General features: G+C 41.0%; 1 pseudogene; it reads left to right on the forward strand.

Annotated features, from left to right (window-relative positions):
* The first annotated feature begins 11,619 nt into the window (after positions 1-11,619).
* On the forward strand, positions 11,620-11,737 carry LOC115030055 (U4 spliceosomal RNA; annotated as a pseudogene).
* The last annotated feature ends 254 nt before the right edge of the window (positions 11,738-11,991 follow it).

An 11,991-nucleotide genomic window follows, 5' to 3' on the forward strand; every position in this document is an offset into this window, starting at 1 on the left:
AGAACAGTACTGGCTTGTGCTGTAAGATCGAGAATTGACAAGTGGGACCTCATGAAACTACAAAGCTTCTGCAAGGCTAAAGACACCATCAATAAGACAAAAAAACCACCAACAGATTGGGAAAGGATCTTCACCTATCCTAAATCAGATAAGGGACTAATATCCAATATATATAAAGAACTCAAGAAGGTGGACTCCAGAAAGTCAAATAACCCCATTAAAAAATGGGGCTCAGAACTGAACAAAGAATTCTCACCTGAGGAATACCGAATGGCAGAGAAGCACCTGAAAAAATGTTCAACATCCTTAATCATCAGGGAAATGCAAATCAAAACAACCCTGAGATTCCACCTCACACCAGTCAGAATGGCTAAGATCAAAAATTCAGGTGACAGCAGATGCTGGCGAGGATGTGAAGAAAGAGGAACACTCCTCCATTGTTGGTGGGATTGCAAGCTTGTACAACCACTCTAGAAATCAGTCTGGCGGTTCCTCAGAAAATTGGACATAGTACTACTAGAGGATCCAGCAATACCTCTCCTGGGCATATATCCAGAAGATGTCCCAACCGGTAAAAAGGACACATGCTCCACTATGTTCATAGCAGCCCTATTTATAATAGCCAGAAGCTGGAAAGAACCCAGATGTCCCTCAACAGAGGAATGGATACAGAAATTATGGTACATTTACACAATGGAGTACTACTCAGCTATTAAAAAGAATGAATTTATGAAATTCCTAGCCAAATGGATGGACCTGGAGGGCATCATCTTGAGTGAGGTAACACAATCACAAAGGAACTCACACAATATGTATTCACTGATAAGTGGATATTAGCCCAAAACTTAGGATACCCAAGATATAAGATACAATTTGCTAAACGCATGAAACTCAAGAAGAATGAAGACCAAAGTGTGGACACTGTGCACCTTCTTAGAACTGGGAACAAAACACCCAGGGAAGGAGTTACAGAGACAAAGTTCGTAGCTGTGATGAAAGGATGGACCATTTAGAGACTGCCGTATCCAGGGATCCGTCCCATAATCAGCTTCTAAACGCTGACACCATTGCATACACTAGCAAGATTTTGCTGAAAGGACCCAAATATAGCTGTCTCTTGTGAGACGATGCCGGGGCCTAGCAAACACAGGAGTGGATGTTCACAGTCAGCTATTGGATGTATCACAGGGCTCCCAATGGAGAAGCTAGAGAAAGTACCCAAGGAGCTAAAGGGATCTGCAACCCTATTGTTGGAACAACATGATGTACTAACCAGAACCCCGGAGCTCTTGTCTCTAGCTGCATATGGATCGAAAGATGGCCTAGTCGGCCATCAATGGAAAGAGAGGCCCATTGGACTTGCAAACTTTATATGCCCCAATATAGGGGAATGCCAGGGCCAAAAGAATGGGAATGGGTGGGTAGGGAAGTGGGGGGCGCTATGGGGGACTTTTGGGATAGCATTGGAAATGTAATTGAGGATAATATGTAATAAAAATATTAAAAATATAAAAAAAAGTTTCTTAACTGCTATGCCAGATGCTCTAGAGCTTCAGCAGTAACACTTGCTTGATGCACATCCTACCTCCAAAAGAAGACTCCGTTTAATGTCGTGACTTTTATTTTGTGCTTCTCTAAAGGGAGAAATGAGTTAAAAACTTTTCTTAAAATGAGTTACTTGAAGCTGGAGAGCTGGCTTTTGGTTGAGAGCACTTACTGATGTGGCTGAGGGTCTGGGTTCGGTTCTCAGCACCCACATGGTGGTTGGCAACCACTCATAACTTCACTTGTAGGGAATCTCATATCCTCCCCAAAGTCCAGAAGCATCAGGCACAGACATGAGACATGTGCCTTCATGCAGGTAAAACACTCATACACAGAAAATTAAATAAATGTATCTTTAAAATTAAAGGAGCTTCCTGTCTTAATTTGGCTGATGGAAATTCATTGTAATACCAGATACATATACTATTAATACAAGCTTGTTGGAAGCTTACAGTGGTATGTCAAGATGGTAAATATGTAACTTGAAAACCAAATCTTTGATGTTCCCTTTCAGATCACAAAACATTCATGAATAATTGATAAAAATAATGGAAGCTAAAGAAAAAAATCTTTAAAGTAATATTATACATCAGACCTTCTGTCTACTAATGGAATGTACACATGTGACTTAGAAATCCTTCTAACATATGCTAAGTCCAGCTCTTCATAAAAATTCTTCATGCAAACACTTTCACTAAATAAGTCATAAGAGCCAGGAGCAATAAATGATTATAGCCAGTTAGGGGCTTCCAGACATAGCAGAACAATTACATGTGACACTCACAGGCAGCCGTGACTATAGGAACAAAACCTCCATCAGATCAAGTCAGACAAAATCTCATCAAGTACTGGGAGGTACTAAGGAGTTCCCACCCCTAGATGAGGACCTATTGGAAAGGGAGAGTTAGTTGATTTTTCAAGTATGAAGCCCCTAAGAGGCTACCCAGTAGGAGGCTCTACACCCATGCCTGTACTGGCATCACAAAGAGGACACAGAAGGTTTCAAAGGAATATATGAAAAGTTAGGGATTGGTGGTGGAGGGGGTAAGGGAGGAATTGGAGGGGAAAGAATAAAGAGAAATCCTCATCAAAATTGTGTGTGTGTGTGTGTGTGTGTGTGTGTGTGTGTTTCAGTATATGTATGTAAATATATATTCTGAAACTCTCAGACAATAGACTTAAGGACACAAGGATCACAGAGAGCCATGCACCTCCCTAGGGAGCATCACCCACCCTTACAGGCTCCAGACACCCAAGGACCTCATAAAGCTCTGTGCATCTCCAAAAGGTTTCTGAGGTATCTGCATCAAGAGCCTGCTAACTCTACACAGGCTTTGTTACTGTTTTCAGAACATGTACCTGACCATAGCTGAGCCAGGACCACCTGTTGGCCCTGTTGGTGTGGGCACAGGAGAGCTTGTGGGCTGAACAACACAGCCATCACCTAGACCCAGATCCAGGGCTTTGAATTGTCCCACTCCACTTCTACCCCATCTATGAACTTCAGGGGTGCATGACAGGGTCATCCTGCAGATCCAAAGTTGTAGAATCTTCATGAAACAGGGCAACAACAGGATTTCTGAGAAGAGTCCCTGTGAGGATCCAGTGTTGATAGTGTAGCAGAAGCCAGAGGCCTTGAATGATTCATTGCAATGAACATTTGCAAGTAATGTTATTTGAGTAAAAGGGTATACTCTTTGTGACACACTGCAGCTTCCACTGCAAGGTTTTATTTGGTTGTTTTAAATTTTTATTGATTCTTTGTGAATTTTACATTATGCTCTCCAATTCCACTTATCTCTGGTCCCTTCATATCCATCCTGGCAATCTCTGCCCCCAAAAGAAAACAAAAATTATGAACAAACAAACAAGACCAAGAACCAGATAACCCAGGAACTAGGATAGAGCCAAACACAACTGGCAAAATAAAAAAATCAATGAATGATTCCCAATGACAGATCAGTGCTAATCCAGTGTCATAAAAGATGCTGCCTCCAGCAGCTAATGGGGACAGATGCCAAACCCTTTAGCCAAACATTAGAGAGATCCCAGACTGAAAGTCTCCATCAGGTCCCTCCCCTCAGAGCTTGGTGGAATCCCATAGAAGGTGAGATGTAACCAGACTTCTGACAACTTTATTGGATTCTTTTATCTTTCTCCCTTCTAACACTATTCCACCTTTCCAACTCCTCAACACTAGGTAGGAGAGAAAGATTAGAGGGGGAAGGGGCATTAATCTTGTTAGACTACTTGCTGCTGATTAAGGCAGTCATGTTTCTTGGGTCAAGTTTTATCTTCCTTGTCAAGATATCTCCAACCAGCAATCCAGCAATCCAATCAACAACAGCAGCAGCAGCAGCCACAGCCATGCCTTTCAAGATACCAGTATTTTTATACCCTCTGAAGAGTCCCTAGAACTCCAAACTCAAACTATCTTCAGTTGGCAAAATTACTCCTTTGCGAAGACAAATCATATTTAGCTGTTGTGAATCAGTCCCATATTTCACACCTCAGAGAAAAACAAAAACTTTTTCCCATAACACTTCTTTTGTTTTAAATTATTTTTTATTCACTTTACATGCAATTACATCACTTTACAGCCCCTCCCTCCTCTCCTCCCAGTCATGTCCTTACAAATCCCTTACCCCATTACCTTCTCTTCTCCTCAGAGAATAGGAAGTCCCTCTTAGGTACCACCCCATCATGGGTCATCTAGTCCAAGCAGGACTAAGCATACCCTCTCCCACTGAGGCACAACCAGGCAATCCAGCTAAGGAAAGGGAAACCAATGGCAGGCAACAGAGTCAGAGACAACAACCACTCTAGTAGTTAAGATAACCACCTGAAGAACAAGCTGCACATCTGCTACAAATGTGTAGGGGATATAGGTCCAGCCCCTGCCTGCTCTTTTTTTGGGAGTTCTGTAAGCCCCCATGGACCCAAATTAGTTAACCCCTCCAACTCACTCACTTTTACCTCCCCACACCCCTACTCTTCCACATGACTTCCTGAGTCTCACTACAGGTAGTGCTTGGTCCTCTGTATATATGATATGATTTTTGGCTTTGTGTTTGGGAGAACTCCTAACAGTGGGAGTGAATATATCTCTGACTCTTTTGCTTGCTTTTGGGACACTTCCTCCTACTGGGTTACCACACCCAGCCTTGATGTAAGGGTTTCTTTCTGGTTCAGTTGATGTGCCATGTTCAGTTGATGTCCCTGAGAGGCCTGCTATTTTCTGGGGAAGAGACTAGTTGAAGGGAATAGAAGGGTTGTTTTGGGATTTGAAGAAGAGAGGTGTAACTGGGAAAAGAGGAGGGGAAGCTTTGGTCTGGATGTATTATATAAGAGAAGAAATAATAATAGTAGTAGTAGTAGTAGTAGTAGTAGTAGTAATAATAATAATAATAATAATAATAATAATAATAATAATAATTGGGGCGTTGAACTAAACAGGGAATTCCCAACATAAGAAACACAATTGGGTAAGAAATATTTTCTAGAATGTTCATCATTCTTAGCTATCAGGAAAACACAAATTCCAACTTTTTGAGATTTTTTCTTAACACAGAGTGATCAAAACCACAATTATGAAAAGCTGGTGTAGAAGTGGAAACATGGAAACACTATTTTGCTGCTGCTGAGAGTGAATATTGGTGCAATCTCTGTGGAAATTGGTGTTGAGGCTGCTCAAAAGCTCAAAATGGCACATGATGCAGCTATAGCACTGCTGAGCTCCATATCCCACTATAGGTATATAAAGGACTCTATATCCTATAGGAATACCTGCCAATTCATGTTCATTACTGTTCTATTACAAATAGCCAACAGCCAAGATGTCCATCAACTGAAGAACAATAAAAAATGTGTCACATGTACACAGTGGTATTTTATTTAGCTGTAAAGAAAATTGAAATTACAATATTTGCAGGTAAATGGATGGAGCTGACAGTGGTAAGCCAGATCCAAAAAGACAAGCTCCACATGTTCTCTCTCATATGTGTGTGTTACTTTCAAATGTTTAGATATGAGTGTTTTAATTGGATTGTTTATAGAATTCAGGAAAAGAGTAAGAGTCATGGAAGGAGTGTAGTTGTTAAGAAAGGGGAAGAAACAATGCAACATTAAGGGTTAAATGAGGAGGGCAGGGCAAAGGAGAGAGTGTACCGGGCTACCTAATGCTAAAAACATTTGGGAAAGTCATATTGAAAACTACTAACATAGAAGCCTAATAAAATCCACACATCTACATATTAATGGAACTGCCCTGTCTTGAGGGCACAGTGCCTCCCCCACAGTGTCTAGCTTCACCTTTACCTTTACCACAGTGTTTACCTTTCCACTGATTGCTTCCTTTCCTGTGCAGAAGCTTTCTAGACCCCCAGTGTATTCCCTCCTTTTCTTGTCTTGTGACAAAGTATCTCACACAAGCAACTTAGGGAGGGAAAAGTTCCCTTTAAATCATAGTTTCAACACTTTGGGGTAGAGAAGACATGACAGACAGAGCATGAGCACAGGTCATATGACAGTGACTGACAAACTGTGGAACACAAGGCTACACTGAAAGAGTTAAGAGCCAGAAATAGATCTGCACCTTCGAGCTGAGGCTGATCCACAGATCGCTATGCTCAGGTCCCCCCAGGAGAGACCTTTTCTCCCAGGAGTGCTTTCACTCCCAGGCTCAAAGGTGAGATAGCCATTTTCTCTCCAATAACTGTCTGGAGCAGGACCGCAAGGAGGACATGGGGCATAAGAACAGTGGAGTAGCTGGGACAGGATCCTTCCAGTCACCATCTGCACACTGAGCTTGGGCTGTTCCAGTGCCATATGTGCACAAGTTCCGACAGGAGAGAGCTGGTCTCCCAGTAGTGCTGACACAGGATTACATTCCAACAGGAGGAACAAGCTCCAGCCAGAGACAGCAAGAACATCTAACAACAGAGATAACCAGATGGTAAAAAGCAAATGCAAGAATCTGACTAACAGAAACCAAAACTACTTGGCATCATCAGAACTCACCCACCACACCAAGTCCTTGGTACCCCAACACACAGGAAAAGAAAGATTTGTATTTAAAATCATAACTCATGATGCTGATAGAGAATTTTAAGAAGGACATAAATAACTCTGCTAAAGAAATACAGGAGAACACAAGTAAACAGGTAGAACCCCTTAAAGAGGAAACAAAAATTCCTTAAAGAAATACAGGAAATCACAACCAAACAGGTGAAAAAATTGAACAAAACCATCCAGGATTTAAAGATGGAAGTAGGAACAATAAAAAGAAATCACAAAGTTAGACAAATATGGAGATAGAAAACCTAGGAAAGAGGACAGGAACCATAGATGCAAGCATCACCAACAGAATACAAGAAATAGAAGAGAGAATCTCAGGTGCAGAAGACACCATAGAAAACATTGACAAACAACCAAAGAAAATGCAAAATGCAAAAATCTCCTAACTCAAAACATCCAGGAAATTGAGGACACAATGATAAGACCAAACCTAAGGATAGGCCGGGCGTGGTGGCGCACGCCTTTAATCCCAGCACTCGGGAGGCAGAGGCAGGCGGATTTCTGAGTTCGAGGCCAGCCTGGTCTACAAAGTGAGCTCCAGGACAGCCAGAGCTATAAAGAGAAACCCTGTCTCGAAAAACCAAAAAAAAAAAAAAAAAAAAAAAAAAACCTAAGGATAGTAGATATAGAAGGGAACAAAGAGTCCCAAATTAACGGGCCAGTAAATATCTTCAACAAAAGTATAGAAGAAAACTTCCCTAACCTAAGGAAAGACGTGCCCATGAAATTACAAGAAGCCGAAAGAACACCAAATAGATTGGATCAGAAAAGAAATTCCTCCCTTCACATAATAATCAAAACACCAAATGTACAAAGCAAAGAAAGAATATTAAAAGCAGTAAAGGAAAAAGGACAAGTAACATATGAAGGTAAACCTATTAGAATTAAACCAGATGTTTTGCCAGAGAATATGAAAGCCAGAAGATCCTAGGCAGATGTCATTTAGACACTAAGGGAACACAAATGCCAGTTCAGGTTACTGTACCCAGCAAAATTCCCATTAACCATAGATGGAGAAACCAAGATATTCCAGGACAAAGAAAAAAAATTTACACAATATCTCCCTCTCCACAAATCCAGCCCTTCAAATGATAACAAATGGAAAATTTCAAGTCTCTGAAGAAAGAAAGTGAAGAATATCTCAGAAGATGGAAAGATTTCCCATGCTCAAGAATAGGCAGGATTAATATAGTAAAAATGGCCATCTTGATGAAAGCAATCTACAGATTCTTTGCAATCTGCATTCAATTCCCAACTCAATTATTAATAGAGTTAGAAAGAGGAATTTGCAAATTCATCTGAAATAACAAAAAACCTAGGATAGCAAAAACTATTCTCAACAATAAGAGAACTTCTGGTGGAATCACCATGCCCGACCTCAAGCTGTACTACAGAGCAATTGTGATTAAACAAACAAACAAACAAACAAACCACATGGTATTGGTACAGTGACAGGCAGGTAGATCAATGAAATAGATATGAAGACCCAGAAATGAATCCACACACCTATGGTCATTTAATCTTTGACAAAGGCGCTAAAAAAACATCCAGCAGGAAAAAGACAGCATTTTCAACAAATGGTGCTGGTGGTGGTTAGTATATAGAAGAATTCAAATTGATCCATTCCTATCTCCTTGTACAAAGCTCAAGTACAAGTGGATCAAGGACCTCCACATAAAACCAGATACACAGAAGCTAATAGAAGAGAAAGTGGGGAAGAGACTCGAGTACTTGGGCACAGGGGAAATTTTCCTGAACAGAACACCAATAGCGTATGCTGTAATAACAAGCATTGACAAATAGGACATCATAAAATTTCAAAGCTTCTGTAAGGCAAAGGACACTGTCAATAGGACAAAATGGCAACCAACAGATTGGGATAAGATCTTTACCAACCCTAAATCCAATAGAGGGCTAATTCCAATGTATACAAAGAACTCAAGAAGTTAGACTCCAGAGAACCAAATAACCTTATTAAAAATGGGGTACAGGACTAAACAAATAATTCTCAACTGAGGAGTACTGAATGGCTGAGATGCACCTAAAGAAAGGTTCAACATCCTTAGTTGTCAGGGAAATGCACAACAGAAAAACCCTGAGATCCACCTCACACCAAGCACAATGCCTAAGATCAAAAACTCAGGTGACAGCAGATGCTAGCGAGGATTTGGAGAAAGATAAATACTTCATTGCTGGTGGGATTGCAAGCTGGGACAACCACTCTGAAAATCAGTTTCGTGGTTCCTCAGAAAATTGAACAAATGCAGGACCCAGCAATACTACTCCTGAGCATATACTCAGAAGATGCTCCAACATGTAACAAGGACACATGCTCCACTATATTCATAGCAGCCTTGTTCATTATAGCCAGAAGGTGCAAAGAACCCAGATGTCCCTCAATAGAGGAAGGGATACAGAAAGTGTGGTACATTTACACAATGGAGTACTACTCAGCTATTAAAAACAATGAGTTTTTGAAATTCTTAGCAAATGGATGGAACTAGAAAATATCATCCTGAGTGAGGTAACCCAGTCACTAAAGAAGACTCATGATATGCACTCACTGATAAGTGGCTATTATCCCAGGATCTTGGAATTACCAAGATACAATTCACAAACCACATGAAACTCAAAAATAAGGAAGACCAAAGTGTGGATACTTTGGTCCTTCTTAGAAGGGGGAACAAAATACCCATGGGAGGAGTTACAGAGACAAAGTGTGATGCAGAGACTGAAGGAATGACCATCCAGATACTGCCCCACCTGGTGTCCATCTCATACACAATCACCAAACCCAGACACTACTGTGGATGCTAAGAAGTACTTGCTGATAGGAGCCTGATATAGCTGTCTCCTGAGAGGCTTTACCTGTGCCTGACCAATACAGAGGTGGATCCTCACAGTCTACTATTAGACTGAGCACAAGATCCCCAATGAAGGAGCAAGAGAAAGGACCAAGGAGCTAAAGGGGTTTGCAGCCCCATAGGAGGAACAACAATATGAACTAACCCACAGTACCCACAGAGCTCCCAGGGACTAAACCACCAACCAAAGAGTACACATAGTTGGACTCATGGATCCAACTGCATTTGTGACAGCGGATGGCTTTGTGGGACATCCAATTAGATAAGCACCATTTGTTGAAGATGATCTCCCTTTTCATTTTATAATCCTGCACTTGAAACTCTTAAACATCATCTTAATAGATGTTAGTGTGGCCTAAGATAAAGAACACATGCTTTTTTGCATATGGAAAAATATTCTTTGCATGTTATGTCTTCCTAGGGCTCTTACTGCACATCAGACAAATATGTATGCCGGGGCTAAATTCTCGGCTCTAGCCTACTGCTTTAAGTCTGCTTTTGTCCTTACTGTACTGTTTATTACATCTCTGTAATATAATTTTCTGGTTAGTAATTTTTTATTCAAGTTCATTCTAACTAAAGAGCTATTCTACTCTCTAGATATTACCCTTAGCCTCACATCAAATGAGAATATTTGGGCTTTGAGATAGTATATGTACTGGCTAGTTTTGTGTCAACTTGACACAGCTGGAGTTATCACAGAGAAAGGAGCTTCAGTTAAGGAGATGCTTCCATGGGATCCAACTGTAAGGCATTTTCTCAATTAGTGATCAAGGGGGAAAGGCCCCTTGTGGGTGGTGCCATCTCTGGGCTGGTAGTCTTGGGTTCTATAAGAGAGTAGGCTGAGCAAGCTAGAGGAGGCAAACCAGTAAAGAACATCCCCCCATGGCCTCTGCATCAGCTCCTGCTTTCTGACCTGCTTGAGTTCCAGTCCTGACTTCCTTTGGTGATGAACAGCAGTATGGAAGTGTAAGCCAAATAAACCCTTTCCTTCCCAAGTTGCTTCTTGGTCATGATGTTTGTGCAGGAATAAAAACCTTGACTAAGACAGTATATATTCAAAGTCACATATCTTTAAGTGCTAGAGTCAAAGTCCAACTCCCATTATTTGACATTAGGTTCTGGCTTTGTTCTGAATTGCTCCCACCTGTTCCTTGAAGCCTTGTTTTTCTCACATACATGGGAAATGATCCCATGTCCACTTTGAGGGATTGCCGTGCTTGTTCATTCGAATTAAATGTATGAGAAAATTATGCATCAGAATTGAAAGTTCTATGTAAGCAATGACATGTATCCATCCTAGTTTATTGCCAATCAGTGTTACTAGCTTGCTGTGCCGTTTTGGAAAATTCTGCCCTCAGGTTTTACCTCCAGAAACAGATTTTGAACTAGGCCTGTGCATGTGTCCTCTCCAGGTCAAATGACTCTAAGGGCAGTCAGATGGGCTATAATTCTGTGATTGTTGCAAGCCCATGGAAAGGGAGCATGGGGTCAGAAGGGCATGTTGATGCAGGCCTTCAAACTTACAGAGACAGCTACGCCGTGACAATTAGGAACCAGAGGGCAAATGACCTCTGCTCTCCATGACACATTAAAGAGAATCCCAGTGGTGGCCATCTCCACTGCTACACATTAACAGTGGTTTTGTGCCCCCAAAAGACCTATCTAAGAATGCAATGGGCATTCTGAAAAGTAACCTTGATGAAGAAATAGGTAACTGCAATCTTCGACATTAACTGTGGCTAGTTAAATCTCAGTGACTGGGCGATGCTGCCAGTAATACCATGGGCACTTACTGAGGAACACCCTGTTATGCTTTCTTTCCTCTTCCTCACTTCCTCACCTTCTCCTTAGGACAGTTCCTTGGGTTCTTTTACTCTTGACTCAAGTTCTCTGAACTGTAAAAAGAATATTCAGGAAAATCCAGGAAAATCCGGGTATTACCATGAGGTAGGTGATACTGTTGAATTCTAATTATGTAATGTCTTGAGGATATGACCTTGAAATTGGTTACTCTCTTGGTTTTTCACCCATAAAATTTGGAAAATAGGACTGATTTGAATAAAATGGTATATATGAAATATGACTCAATGTGAAAGTAAATAATTGATAGCTGAATTAAAATCAGTTATTTAGCTTTGCGCAGTGGCAGTATCGTAGCCAATGAGGTTTATCTGAGGCATGATTATTGCTAATTGAAAACTTTTCCTAAAATCAGTTATTTACTGAGTTTCTGGGGAATTTCAAAAGATCAAAACATGTTTGTCTCTGTTTCCCAATTTCCCCTACCCAAAGGACACTTTTAATGTTTGCCCTTGGGGATTTTGCTTTGTAAATCATAGTAGTTTCATTTCCACTTAAATAAAGAACCTTGGTTCATGACTACTGAGAAGCAAGAGACAAAAATGAGCAGAGTGCTCATACACAAGTCCATTAGCCCTGTTGGAATACTGCAAACAGCCCCTGTTGTTCTAGCTCCAGAGACTGGGACATAAGCCTTAGTAAC

Source organism: Mus caroli, unplaced genomic scaffold (assembly GCF_978045245.1).
Source record: "Mus caroli unplaced genomic scaffold, Mus_caroli_1 scaffold_20, whole genome shotgun sequence".
NCBI classification, from domain to species: Eukaryota; Metazoa; Chordata; class Mammalia; order Rodentia; family Muridae; genus Mus; species Mus caroli.